Source organism: Pongo abelii, chromosome 6, assembly GCF_028885655.2.
Source record: "Pongo abelii isolate AG06213 chromosome 6, NHGRI_mPonAbe1-v2.0_pri, whole genome shotgun sequence".
NCBI lineage: Eukaryota > Metazoa > Chordata > Mammalia > Primates > Hominidae > Pongo > Pongo abelii.
Window position 1 is genome coordinate 122,305,766 of NC_071991.2, and position 15,731 is coordinate 122,321,496.

Consider the following 15,731-nt stretch of genomic DNA (forward strand, 5'->3'; position numbering starts at 1 on the left):
CTTACTATTGATATAAAAAAGGATAAAATATATTAATAAAGAAAACTTTAGATCTTCATGCTAGTAAATAATATCCTGTCCTAAAGTACAACTTCTGGAAGATAAATTGTAGAATTTAGATTTAAAAGATTTACCATTTCTTATTCCAATATGATCTGATTGTTATGGGGGGAATGGAAAAAAGGTGATTATCACTCTGGATAGATAAGAAAGTGCAAATCTAAGATGAATATTAGGTGAATATAGTTTAGTGATATAACTTATAGTTCCTGGCTACATTGTTTATAATAGAGTAAAAAAATGGCAATGCCCAAAATGTTCAACTGCAAGGTGTCTGTTACAGGTACCTTGGTATTAGTTAGACATTAAGAAATATGCAATTATTTAGAAAATGTTTAAACTATATTTAATGAAGGAATCAAGTTATAAAAGAGTAATCTATAGATACATTATAAATATATTATGTAGGTGACCTGAGGATGTGCCACACACATTCCCTCTTCAAGGATTAGACTTGCTGCCCAGCTATAGCAAGTATGGTGAGCAGACAGCTTCCAGCTGTCATTTTCTTCATGGTCTGCCTCAGCTGCAGAGAGAGCTGCTTTGCCTGACTTTACTCCTTGGGATCACTCAGTGATTGATACAGGTCAGGTTATAAATGCTTAGCTATTTGGGGCTGACCTAGGATACTCTTAAATGGTAGCAATTGCTGTAGAGCTCCTTGTTGGGCTGGCTGAGACTTTGTTAGGCCTGACAAAGTTTGACTTCCTTCTCTACCCAAATGTGTGTTTTCTTTCCCTTCCACAGATTAAGCCCCAAAAAACATCTTGCATCCCAAACTCCATCTGAGCATCTGCTTCTGGAGAACCTATTTGTGGTACACAGAATAATGACCCCTCAAGGATGTCTACATCTTAATTTCAGAAACCTGTAAATACATTACCTGACATGGCAAAAAGGATTTTTCAGATGTGACTAAATTAAGAATCTTGATATGTGAATATTATCATGAATTATCTGGTGGCCCCAATGTAGTTATAAGGGTTCTTCTTAAAGGGAGAGAGAAGTTTCACAGTCAGAAAAGTAGATATAGCAGAAGAAGAAGGGGTCAGAGTCAGAGAGAGATTTAAAGATGTTAATCTACCAGGTTCTTGTTTTGGTTTTTAAAATAAATTTTATTGTGTGTATTTACTTGTTATACAACAAATACAAAAACATGTATACAGCATGATGTTATGGGATACATATAGATAGTAAAATCATTACTATAGTGAGGCAAATTAACATATACATCATCTCACATAGTTATCCTTCAATTAATTAATTAATTTTTTTGTGGCAAGAGCAGCTAAAATCTACTTATTTTGCAGACAGAGGAAGAGGCCAGGAGCCAAGGAATCCAGGCCACCTCTAGAAGATGGAAAAGACAAGGAAGCAGAGTCATCCTTAGAGGGATCCAGAGGGAACATGGCCTGCTGACAACTTAATTTCAGTCGAGTGAAACTCATTTGGGACTTCTGACTTCAGAACTGTAAAATTATAAATTTGTCTTGTCTTAAACCACTAAATTTATTACAGAAAAAATAGGAAACTAATTCACCGTCCAACAGCACATTTTGTTCAGTCTGATATCATTTTGGTTAAAAATGTTTTCACAGGAAAAAATACTGGGAGAATATACATTGAAGGATATATAATATTTATTACTGGGTAAGATTTTGCTTATGTCATTTTCTAGATTATCTATAATAAACATATTTTTTCTACAACAAATAAATGTGTAAAGAAGGAAGTGAATGGTTTCCATGAAGTTTGGTCAAAATACTCAAAAGTAATGATGGAATATATGTACTCTACATCTTTTCTAGAGGAAAACTGAGAGAACACTATTAATTATCATAATAGAATAATCCTTTAGAGAGAGAACATGAGATCAGATTAGCTCAAATGGATGAAATAGCAACATGGTACATGCTGAATTAAGTTATTTATAAACTGTTTAATTTGATTGTTCCTCTATTGATGGTGGTATTCACTTTGTTGTTGTTCTCTCTTTTCTTTTTTCACTGTTAACAATGCTACAATAAATATCCTTGCACTGAGATCTCTATCTACTCTCTCCTTAACACTTTTAGGGTAGATTCTTAAGAGATTAATTCTGCCTAAGTAATTTATATGTTTTAATTTCTAATAAGTGTAATTTCTAATAAGTAATTAATTTAGTAATTAATTTCTAATAAGTAATTTCTATGTTTTAATTTCTAATATGTTTTAATTTCTAATAAGTGTCATCAGATTGCTCTTCAAAGATGCCATTACTATTCAAATTTCCAGTAGTAATGCATAGGAATACCCAGTCCCCACAGTGCCCTTTTAGATTTTTATAGATTGACACAAATGACATGACTAGGGCTTAGGGACCAGCCAGAAACTTGCTGCAAAGGTGACTTGAAACTTAACCCAAGATTGTTGGCTAAGAAGGTTTATATGTTCTCTGTTTCTGATCAAGGTTGATCCTGAGATCAGGAGTTTGGGCTGCGACTGCTGGGAACTAGCCTGAGTCATACACTGGGCCAACATTCCAGTGTTATCTTCAGTTAGTTTCCTTAGTCATACTCCAACCACACTGAGACATACTCTCCTTGTCCTTTAATTGTTTATAATTTAATTTTCTTCTCTTTGAAATTTTGCCCATTATAAGCTATTTTCATATTTGTGAGAAAATGAAATCACAGAATTTCAAACTTTTGGGGACGAAGATATACAACCTTCCACCAAATCCAGTTTTCTGGTAAGCATTTACTGCTCTTATCCTTTAAGATCTAAACTTAAAACTGTATTTTCTTGGAAGCCTTTCCTCATTCTTTCAGCTGCTGTCATTCTTGCCTCTATTCAAATCTATGATGCTTCATTTGCACTTTTTGTTTTTTTGGCAATTTATTACAGTAAGTACTTTGAAATTTAGTGGTCTAGCCTGTTTGTGTAGCTAGAAAGGAATACTTGAGGCTGGATAATTTATGAAGAGAAAAGGTTTATTTGGCTTACAGTTCTGCAGGCTGTACAAGAAGGATGGCATCAGCATCTGCTTCTAGTGAGGGCTTCTGGAAGCTTCGACTCAGGATAGAAGTTGAAGGGGAGCTGGCATGTAGAGATCACATGGTGGAAAGTAAGAGAGAAGGAAAAAGAATAGGGAGGGAGGTGGCAGACTTTTAAACAATTAGATCTCTGGGAACTATTAGAACTGAGGAGAACTCACTCATTACCATTAGTCCAATGGGACTAAACCATTCATGAGGGATTTGCCCTATGCCCCAAACATCTTACACTAGGTCCCACCTTCAACATTGCGGATCAATTTAGATGTGAGATTTGGAGGGGACAATTGTCCAAACTATGTAAGTTTGTTATTTTTCCTAAAACAGTATCTTATAATAAATAGGAATATAAGTATGTGTTAAATAAAATATAAGCCTGTTAATGGTACAAATGTGAAACGATTTGCAGTTATGGCAAACAAACAAAACAACTGAATCTCATTAGTATGCATGAGATTCAGGCTTTGAGAAGTTTTCTTTGATGAAAAACAAAGGCAGAGAAAGCCATCATAACTATATCCTGCAGAAGCAGGGGTGCATTTATCTGGTCAGAAATTGCAATAATTTTTAATTGTTGTAAATTTTTGCTAGCAAATTAGATTTGCCAGCATAGGCTATAACAATTTGTTATGGGTTGAATTGTGTCCCTCAAAAAGATATGTCAAAGTCTTAATTCTCAGTACCATAATGTTACATTTTTGTAAATAGGGTTATTGCAGATGTAATTAAGTTGAGATTGGGTTCCACTAGAGTAAGGCAGGCTCTTAATTTAATATAATTGGTGTTCTTATAAGAAAGAATAGACATAGAGACAGAGATGCACAGGGATAACACCATGTAATGACAGTGGGAGAGACTGGAGTGACACACCTACAGGCAAAGGAACATCAAGGGCTGCCAATATCTTAGTCCATTTTCTGTTGCTTATAAAAATATCAGAAACTATATAATTTATTTTAAAAAAAGATTCGATTTCTTAAAAATAGAGAGGCTATTTTCACAGTATTGATTCTTCCTATCCATGAGCACAGAATGTTTTTCCATTTGTTTTTGTCTTCTCTTATTTCCTTGAGCAGTGATTTGTAGTTCTCCTTGAAGAGGTCCTTTACATTGCTTGTAAGTTGTATTCCTAGTTATTTTATTCTCTTAGTAGCAATTGTGAATGGGAGTTCATTCATGATTTGCCTGTTTGTTTGTCTGTTATTGGTGTATAGGAATGCTTTTTATTTTTGCACTTTGATTTTGTATCCTGAGACTTTGCTGAGGGTGCTTATCAGCTTAAGGAGATTTTGGGCTGAGACAATAGGGTTTTCTAAATATACAATCATGTCATCTGCAAACAGAGACAATTTGACTTCCTCTCTTCCTATTTGAATACCGTTTATATTGCCCAAAGTAATTTATAGATTCAATGCTATCCCCATCAAGCTACCACTGACTTCCTTCACAGAATTGGAAAAAACTACTTTAAACTTCATATGGAACCAAAAAAGAGCCTGCATAGCCAAGACAGTCCTAAGCAAAAAGAAGAAAGCTGCAGGCATCACTCTACCTGACGTCAAACTATACTACAAGGCTACAGTAACCAAAACAGCATGGTTCTGGTACCAAAACAGATATATAGACCAATGGAACAGAACAGAGCCCTCAGAAATAACACCACACATCTACAACCATCTGATCTTTGACAAACCTGACACAAACAAGCGATGGGGAAAAGATTCCCTATTTAATAAATGGTGTTGGAAAACCTGGCTAGCCCTATGCAGAAAACTGAAACTGGACCCCTTCCTTACACCTTACACAAAAATCAACTCAAGATGGATTAAAGACTTAAATGTAAGACCTAAAACCATAAAAATCCTAGAAGAAAACTTGGGCAATACCATTCAGGAGATAGGCATGGGCAAAGACTTCATGTCTAAAACACCAAAAGCAATGGCAACAAAAGCCAAAAATTGACAAATGAGACCTCATTAAACTAAAGAGCTTCTGCACAGCAAAAGAAACTATCATCAGAATGAACAGGCAACCTACAGAATGGGAGAAAATTTTTGCAATCTAAATATCCAGAATCTACAAAGAACTTAAACACATTTACAAGAAAAAAAAAAACATCAAAAAGTGGGTGAAGGATATGAACAGACACTTCTCAAAAGAAGACATTTATGCGGCCAACAAACATATGAAAAAAAGCTCATTATCACTGGTCATTAGAGGAATGCAGATCAAAAGCTCAATGAGATACCATCTCTCACCAGTTAGAATGACGATTATTAATAAGTCAGGAAACAACAGTTGCTGGATAGGATGTGGAGAAGAAGAACACTTTTACACTCTTGGTGGGAGTGTAAATCAGTTCAACCATTGTGGAAGACAGTGTGGCAATTCCTCAAAGATCTAGAACTAGAAATACCATTTGACCCAGCAATCCCATTACTGGGTATATACCCAAAGGGTTATAAATCATTCTGCTATAAAGACACATGCACACATATGTTTATTGTGGCACTATTCACAGTAGCAAAGACTTGGAACCAACCGAAATGTCCATCAGTGATAGACTGGATAAAGAAAATGTGGCACATATACACCATGGAATACTATGCAGCCATAAAAAGGGATGATTTCATGTCTTTTGCAGGGACATGGATGAAGCTGGAAACCATCATTCTTAGTAAACTATCACAAGAACAGAAAACCAAATACCACATGTTCTCACTCATAAGTGGGAGTTGAACAATGAGAACGCATGGACACAGGGAGGGGAATGTCACACACTGGGGCCTGTCAGCGGGTGGGGGGTGTTAGGGGAGGGATAGCATTAGGAGAAATATCTAATACAGGTGATGGGTTGATGGGTGCAGCAAACCACCATGGCATATGTATACCTACGTAATGAAACTGCACATTCTGCACGTGTACCCCAGAACTTAAAGCAAAAAAAAAAAAAAAAAAAGGAGGCTAAAAAGTCCGGGCTGGGTGTTGTGGCTCATGCCTGTTATCCCAGCACTTTGGGAGGCTGAGGCAAGCAGATCACCTGAGGTTGGGAACTCAAGATCAGCCTGGCCAGTGTGGTGAAACCTTGTCTCTACTAAAACTACAAAAATTAGCCAGGCGTGATGGCGCACATCTGTAATCCCAGATACTCAAGAGGCTGAGGCAGAGGAATCGCTTGAACCCAGGAGGTAGAGGTTGCAGTGAGCCGACATTAGGCCACTGCACTCCAGTCTGGGTGATAGAGGGGAACTCTGTCTCAAAAAAAAAAAAAAAAAAAAAAAACCCAGGGTTGGGGGACTGCATCTTGTGAGAGTCTTCTTGCTAGTGGGGATTCTTTGTAGATTCCTAAGACAGCTCAGGGCATCATACGGTGAGGGGGCCGAACATGCTAATGTGTTTGCTTAGGTCTCTATTCCTCTTTTTATAATGCCACCAGTTTCACTCCCTTGAAAATCCACTAATACATTAACCCATTAATACATTAATATTTGAACAGATTAATTCATTCATGAGGGCAGAGCCCTTATGACCAATTACCTCCTCAAGGCTCCACCTCTCTATACTGCCACCTTGGGGATTAAGTTTTGATGTGAGCTTTGGAGGGAACAAACATTCAAACCGTAGCAGCCAGCAACCACCAGAAGCTAGGAGAAAAGCACGGAATCAGTTCTCTCCCTTCAGGGGAAACCAACCCTGTCAACACTTTAATTTTGGACTTACAGGATTCAGAACTGTGAGAGATTAAATTTGGCTTTTGAGGTCCTCCAATTTCTAGTAATCTGTTACACAGCCTGGAATTCTGATACACCATTGTTCTCCATTATCCGTTTATCACAGTAAAAGTTTTAAATTCAACGCCTTTAAAAAGCTGGGTTGCAACTGGTATTTGAGAAAAGTTGAGAAGGTGAAACTATTATTTATGATTGCCTTTTCCAGCAGTGAGGAGAGAAGCCCCCTGAAGAGCCATGAGGAAAGTAGAACACAGACAAGTGTAGTATGTCCAGGCAAGAGGTGTATACAATGCCAGATAGGAAAATAAGAGAGATAAAGCAGGGCATGAAGTCTAAGGTTCATGTAAATAATCAGCAACCAGGTGAACTAAAAAAATTGAAGCAGCAGTAAGATGTGGGTTGGTTAAAAGTATGGGTGAATCAGAGCTCTTCATCATTTAAGGAGCAAGTCAAAGTAACATGAATAGAAACTCAGAGTCAGAGTAATGAAGAAAGGACAGGAATAACCCTGAAGCTGATGCTGTTTGCTCCCCTATACCCTCCCTTCCTTTATTCCTGTCTCAGATATTTCAGTTGTGAATAACTTTTGCCTAGAGGCCTATATGTTCTAGAGTCTAAAAACAAATAGCTGACTACGTGGAGTCAACAGAATAGGGTGCCCACACAATTTTCTGGCAGAGGTATTTCTTATATTGATCACTTAAACGAGTCTCTTCATAAAATATTAACATTACAAGCCTTGGTTAGAAGATGTTAACTGCTAAGAGCCTGTGGTGAGACCTGAGTTCGTGTTGGACTATAACTTCAACATAATGCATTTTTTAAAAAATCAGTAAACACAAAGATACTTTTCCTTTTTACTACATAGGAAAATTCAGAATGTCATTGTAGAACACCCTACAGTTATTATACAGTAAATAAATATTTCTCATTTTATTCTGACATCTGAAACTATACATACATATACATATATATACACGCACATAAATACATATATATGTAAACATATAACAATTTCTCATGTCTCTAACTTTAGTTTTCAGCATTGAGAGTATAGACAGTGTGATGTTTTTACCAGAGACTGTTGTAATCCCAAATGAGAAGGAAATATGTGGTGCTATTGTGGATGAATACAGGCTGCTATAGTTGAGCATCAGAAAATAAATATACAGGGTGAGTTTAAGAAGAATTTTTAAGAGATATTAGTGCCCTAGAATAATGCTTGGGTGCTCATTTTCCAGTGTCAAAGTAGACATATGGCAGAAGATTCCAGAGAACATTTTTTCTGTTTATATAAAATGGGATAAAGGATATTTAAATATAGCATTATCTAAGATTTCCTAATCTAGTTACTAATTCATTTAGTTACATTCTACAAATCTTCCAGATATAAATGTGATACAAAAAGACTCATATATTGTCTGTACTCTAGGGCTATATATAGGGAAAAGACAGATATATGCATTCAACTGTAATTTATGGCAGAATGTGATGAGTCAATTATAGATTCAAAGCAAGATATGTATGTACAGATAAGAGCATAATTCTCTGTGAGTAATCAGAGGAATTTTCTGGGAAGAGAGGGGATTTGAATAATTGAACTAAGCCTTACAATTTAGGTAAGGTTTTGATCCTCAAAGCTACAGAGAGAGTTTCATCAATGCCTCCTAGTCAATAAATCTGTTGATCAGGTGAGTAGTCAGTCTAGTGTGGCTGGAGTATAGGGAACAGAGAGATAAGAGAGGAGAGGCACATGAGGTCAAGATCAAGGTCATAAAGGACCCTGGAATGCCAAAGCTAAAGTTTAGGTTTTTTTTTTTTGAGACATGGTCTTACTCTGTTGCCCAGGCTGGAGTGCAGTAGGGCAGTCATGGCACACTGCAGCCTCAACCTCCTGGGTTCAGAAGATCCTCCCACCCAAGCCTCCTGAGTAGGTAGGTGTGGGAGTTCAGTCAGGGTTGTGGGAAAAATTGTAGAAAGATGCAAACCTTCTTGGGAGGCTGGAAGGTTTTATAATAGTTTTAGTAAAAGATTTGGCTGAAGGCAGCTGAATTCTCTTAAAAGCTTAGGGCGTAGATACAAGGAATGTAGGGGAGTATATCTAAATAGCGTGTTTACTCATGTGGTCCTAAGACTGACCTTTGATCATTTGAGGGTGAGACTGCTCTCTCCAGGGGAGGGCAACCAGATTAATTACCCACAGGTGTGTTGACCCAAAGCCTTTGTCATTTAATCTGTACTAAATAAATGCAAACTTCACCAGCTTATCAGCAAGACACTGTGGACTCAGGCAGCAGAGACCCTTAGCTGTGCTGACAAAATATCTGTGTCAGTGTAAGTCTTTCATTCATCTCTGGGTCAGGGTCTGCAGGTTGGACCTGGCAGCTGGGACTATAGGCATGCATCAACATGCCCAGCTAATTTTTAAATATTCTATAAAGATGAGGTCTCACTATGTTGCCTAGACTGGTCTAGACTGGTCTCAAACTACTGACTTAAAGTGATTCTATCTCCTTGACCTTCCAAAGTGCTGGGATTACATGCATGAACCACCACACCTGGCTCAAAGCTAAAGTAGCTGGATGACATTCCTTAGGAAACATCAAGTCAATAAAAAATTTTCATGGGTGATACAGTTTTGTTTTGTTTTTTAAATCATGTTCTCCTCGATATGTCTACAATACAACTGTTTCTTTGTCTCATTACCCAGATGACAGATTATGAGTTTTGGTCTGCTTTCAGAGAGTTATCCTTCTTTCCCTATTTCTTGACAGCTTTTCTTTTTAGATTCTAACTTTTGACATTTGAAATATGAGCCTCTGAACTACAGTGTCTGTATTGAATTATTTGGTAAAGTCATAAACGTATTATTTGGTCAAGTCGTAAACTTGAATTTGTATACGTCAGGAATTTGTTTTAAATCTTAGTTTTTTAAAAAGCTTACCATATGTAAAAATTTTGGCACTAGTGTCACCACTGTTCTTATAACATTAACTAAATTCTTCAAAATCAATCTGACTCATTTTTTACTTTAACCTAATTTCTAGTATGAGATTCACAGAGATCACTCAGCTGCCATCAAAATGTGATATAGGAACAAGATAACTGAATTGACATGTATTCCTTAGAGTAACTCTATCCACCATTTCTTTCTCCAAAAGAGTTTTGATAGCTTGTCAAACATTTTATTATGAAGAGTCATTATGTGACTAACTTCACCAAACTCCCTATCAGTACACATCCAATCAGGCTTAAAATAGAATTAGTGTTTTCCCAATTGTTTCTAGTGTTGTGAATAAGAATTGTTCACCTCAAGATATTCTGAGAGGTAACATGGTACAGTGGATTGACGAACAAAGAGAAAGTTTTGAATCTAGACATCTATTTTTCATCATAGAATTTTCAGATAAATTTAGAGGATTTGACTTCACTTCTTTCTATAATATATTCTCTTGTCTAGGTCCTAAGCTTCCCTGATGGTATTTGGCATCTGTTTTTAAGAAAGGGATGATGGCCGGTCACATTGGCTCACGCCTGTAATCCCAGCACTTTGGGAGGCCCAGGAGGGCAGAGGACTTGAGGGCCTAAACCTGGTCAACATGGCGAAACCCCATCTCTACTAAAAATACAAAACTTAGCCAGGCGTGGCAGTGCTCACCAGCTGCTTGGAAGGTTGAGGCACAAGAATTGCTTGAACCCAGGAGGCAGAGGTTGCAGTGAGCTGAGATTGTGCCACTGCACTGCACTCCAGCCTGGGCAACAGAGCAAGACTGTCTCAAAAAAAAAAAAAAAAAAAAAAGAGTATGCTGATGCTCTTGGTAAGATATTTATTGGACAAATACCTTATTTGTTCTCTCCTTCAGTTTTAAGTTCTTGCATCATGATTCCTATTACAGCTCCAAATTAAACAGAATTCCTCTTCACTTTTGTTAAACTGCTTGTCACACTTTGTCTTTGTTTTTAAGATGATAGATCTGTCAGTGTGAAATGTTCCATATTACACTTCTGTTTCTTTAGGACAAAAATGAAATCCAAGCTATTTCTAAAGGAAGAAAATTGCTTCACTGCACTCTTTCTCTGTCTCTTTTATTCCTGAGAATGAATACACAAATGTATAATTTCATAAAATACCCTTACCCAATTTTGAGGCTTATATGTGTGTTTATTGATCTAATCTTAATTTTTTATTGGTAAACTTATTTAGCAGTTCAATTCCACTTTTTGAATATGCATAAAAAGAGGCAGATTCACCAACACAATTGAACACTACTCAATCCTTATTATCATAGGATAATTTCACTTAATTTCAACATACATCTCTATCTTTTAGAAACAAAATAATTTAAGATGTATCAATGAGGACTTTAAAATTATATATGAATATAAAATGTTCAATATGAATTTGTTTTTCAGTTGCATGATTTTTATTAACTATTACAGTCAACTATCTACATCTGTTGGTTCTACATTTATGAATTCAACCGAGGATAAAAAATACTTAAAAATATATAAAAAATACAGCAATAAAATAATACAAATTTAAAAGAATGCAGCATAAAACTGTTTACATAGCATTTACATTGCATTAGATATTATAAGTAATCTAGAGATGATTTAAAGTATGTGGGAGGATGTATATAGGTTAGACGCAAATACTACACCATTTTATATAAGGGACTTCAGCATTGGCAGATTTTGGTATTCAAGGGGGAGTGCTGGAACCAATTTTCTGTGGATATGGAGGGACGACTTTACTTTTAAAGAGGTGAAACCTGGCCACTTTGCCTAGAACTTAGTGAGGGAAGTGAGGAGAGACAGAAGCTAGATGTGGGTAGGGGCAATGGTGTGCTCTTCATGCTTGATTTCTTATGCCTCAGAAGGAAGAACGTTTTAAAAGCTGGCTACCTGTAAGAATTAATTGGAAAACCAAAGAGACAAAAATACACAAGAAAACATGAAATGTCAACAAGAGTAAGAGGTGGTCAAATGTGGCCATTTGGTCCACTTAACTGAATTGTGGGTGAACACTGGAAACTAATTTGCAAACTTTGATGTAATTATCTATGCATTAATGTTGCCCTAGACTTTTAAAAGAGCTAATTACAAACATTTTACATTTATGTAATAATTAAATTATTTATCTTTCCTTGCAGTTATGCATAAGCCAATTAAGTCATTTACTGAAGAGGTTAGATTGACTTTTATATCGTCATTGAAATTGCTATGACTTATGACAGATTTGTCCTCTCCTCAATGTCAATTTTAGAAACTTAAAATCCAATTAAATTGCTGACTGGAGAGTGGATTTTTGAAAAGTTTAGACACTCAGTTATTCAAAATATATTTAAGGCTCAGTAATAGAGAAGCACTTTATTTTCTTTGGATTTGAAGCAACTATTGCAAGAAAAATAGATTGTTCACAAGATTTTGAACATTTATTTTCCTGTAAGTATTTTTATTGTGTTTTATTATACTTGCTTGAAAACTTGATAACTTGTTCAGATTTCAGAATCTCATCACTATTTTCTTTCAGGGATGGAAATGCATTTCTATCAGAAGATAAAAAAGTCTATGGGTTTGTCACCTTTGAGTAGGATTCATTGTCATCTTCTCTCAAAAATCTATGAAAATTCAACACAAAAGATATCATCCTTTTAGGAGATGTTGTAATTCATTCTCTAAATGATTTACCTGTATTATATTTGAATCTGCCGATTTTTCTGCCTTCTGGAATAAAAATAATTAGACTGGTGGGATACTCTGTGATCTCTAATAATATTTGTTTAAGCTGGCTCTTGGATATAAAATGTCTATACATTTATATTTTCCAAAAGTTCTAAATAACTGAAAATTATCAGGGATAAGAGGATGCTATTACAAGTTGAAAGATTAGCATATCATATGGATTAAAAAACAATATGATGAAACTGGTATTACAGTTATTTGCCTCTCAAATATTCACCTGATGTTATTTAAAGACTTTGATGCTTACTGCAATGCTGTAACACATCAGACACACAATTAAATCTTGTTCAAGAAATGAATGAACTTTGAATAAAATCTTGTTCTTAATTTTTAAAGTTTTATTTATGTAGTATAATATTAAAATATTTTACTATATCATTAAAAATCCAGATGATTCTATTAGTTTGTGGACAAGATTTTTTCCATAATTAATTTCATTTTATGACACACAGGAAAGTGATCATACCTGGAATGATCATACCAGGAATGATTATACCTGGAAGGTATAAAATAAATCACAAATACTTAAAAAACTAGTTATGTTCCGCAAAACATGTTTTGAACTAGTCTGAATAGTTTCTTTGAAATGTTAAATTTATTTACTCTATTATTTCAAAAGTTCCGTTAGTATTCTAAAGACTAAATTAGACAGTATTTCTACTGTCTGAAAGGATCATAATGACAAAAATTTATGCTACCAATAATATGGGAAAATACTATTTGTTAGAAGGAACCCTTATATTTAACTAGTACGGGTAGGGATATATCAATTATTTTCTAATCATAGATAAAGTATAATGGTGAAGTGTTTGTTCAATAATATGTCCCATTACATATTATTTTGTTTCTGTGAGGTTCTATCATATATTCTCTTTAGCACATGAAATCTGTTAAAATTTTAGAATAAATTTACTTTTCTCAAAAAAACCCCCACCAGATGACTCACACCATAGGACAAAGTTAAAGCATTTTGTAGTTGAATAAGGCCTTAAACATAACATAGCTTAGCTTCTACCTTCTCTTCCCCTTTTCTTCTACCCGCATTTTGCACGTAGGTAAATTGAGAATGAATGAAATTACATGTTTTGAAGGTCCTACTATGTATAACTAGTGACCAGGCGAGGACCAGAGTCTTCTGACCTCCAGTTTTTGTGGCTTTACCCACTGCACCATTTCTGCTTCTTTCCAAAATTTGGGCCCTTAAATTATCAGTGTCTTAGGATGAAATCTAAGCCCTCCCAAGCACAATTTTCCATTTAGTTTCCTTTTATCTCTGTATGAATAGTATGAGAGGGAAGCATGGTTGAGGATAAGGAACATTCACGAGGTTTAAGGGACGTGTTTAAGACTACATGTACTTAGCCTAAGGGACAGGACAATAAACAAAACCTAAGACCTTATGGTCAGTACATTTTTCACCAAATCAAAAAGCTTCTGGTATAAATGTGCATTCAAGCCAGAGCATATTGCCATGCTGGGGGAAGGAAGAGAGTGGTTATGACAAAAATATGTAAATGAGCACCTGCTGAAGACCACCAGAGCCATCTGCTCCTTGGAATCACATACCCATTTACCAACCTCTTTTTGTTAGCTTTTCCCCTCAGTTGTTCAGGACATGAAGGGAGGACCACATTCTCTAATTATGAATTTTAAAGCATTAGCAATAATTGAGATCATCTCATAAAATGAACTTGTCAAAGAAGTGCCTGCTTGATTTAGTGGACTAGTGTCTTAAACTGCTTGAAGACCTATGTGTGAATCTTAAAGAAACTGTGGCCAAAAAAATACTTAAAGTTGACCCTATAGATTATCAGAATCAGAATGAGGTATTCATTCTAGCATTGGCTATATCTCTGATTTATGATTCTAGCATCCTTTAGAACCTCAACCAAATCCCATCAATGTACTCCACTAAATACCTTTCCTAGTTCTATTAGTGTCTATTAAAAAGTCCGTTGGTAGACTAGTCATTGATATTGACATTATAAAAATTGTGTGTAGCTGCATAGACAATTTGAAATATGCAGAAAAGAAGAAAATGGAAATGAAAGAATAAAAGACAAAAGTAATCACCACCTAGATAGAGTTGCTCATTTTAGGTATATATTTTTTCACTATATGTGAATATATATGTAAAATTTGTGAATAAATGAAAAATACAAATAGCATCAGGTATGGATTATTTACGTATATTCAAAACATAACATTCTAGATATATAAAATTTTATCATTTAACAATGTATTGTGAAAATGTACTGTGTCATATAATATTTTATAACATCATTTATCATTTTTGCATGGTGTAGATGAATTCTGCTGATATAATTATTCCCTTTTGTTTAATACTTAGGTTGCTAGCAGTATCTTTATTCTAATTAACTTTTATAAAAATCATTACACATGTATCTTGGCACACGTATCTAATTATTTCCTTAGAAAAATATTCTCAAAGTGGGAATTGCTGGGTCAAAGAGTATAAACCTTACTCCTAAAAGATATTTTTGAAGACTTATGTATATTTGGTAAGATGTTTTAACCTAATTATTCTCATCATCATAGTCACCATTCCTAGACATTTATTATCTGTTGAATGCAGCTCATATTACATGGGCTTTCTTATTTATTTGGCACAACAAAATCCTTTGTGTTTACTATTATTATGCTCGATACTGAGATTTGGTGGAAGATAAATTTTAATAATTTTGTATATTTTTAAAGTGTATTTGACCTTGCCAGCACTCTATATCCTTATCTTTTATGCAAGCTGGTTTTGTAAGCCTTAACTTATAACTGTTAATAGTCCCCTGTACCTCCATAAATTTTTTTTTGAGACAGAGTCTCACTCTATCGCCCAGGCTGGAGTGCAGTAGCATGATCTCGGCTCACTGCAACCTCTGCCTCCTGGGTTCAAGTGATTCTTGTGCTTCAGCCTCCCGAGTACAGGCGTGTACCACTATGCCCAGCTAATTTTTGTATTATTATCATTATTATTATTTTTAGTAGAGACAGGGTTTTACCATGTTGGCCAGGCTGGTCTCAAACTCCTGACCTCAGGTGGTCCACCTGCCTAGGCCTCCTAAAGTGCTGGAATTACAGGCGTGAGCCACCGCGCCTGGCTACCTCGATAGATTTTTATGTCCTAACATAGAAGGGCATGAAC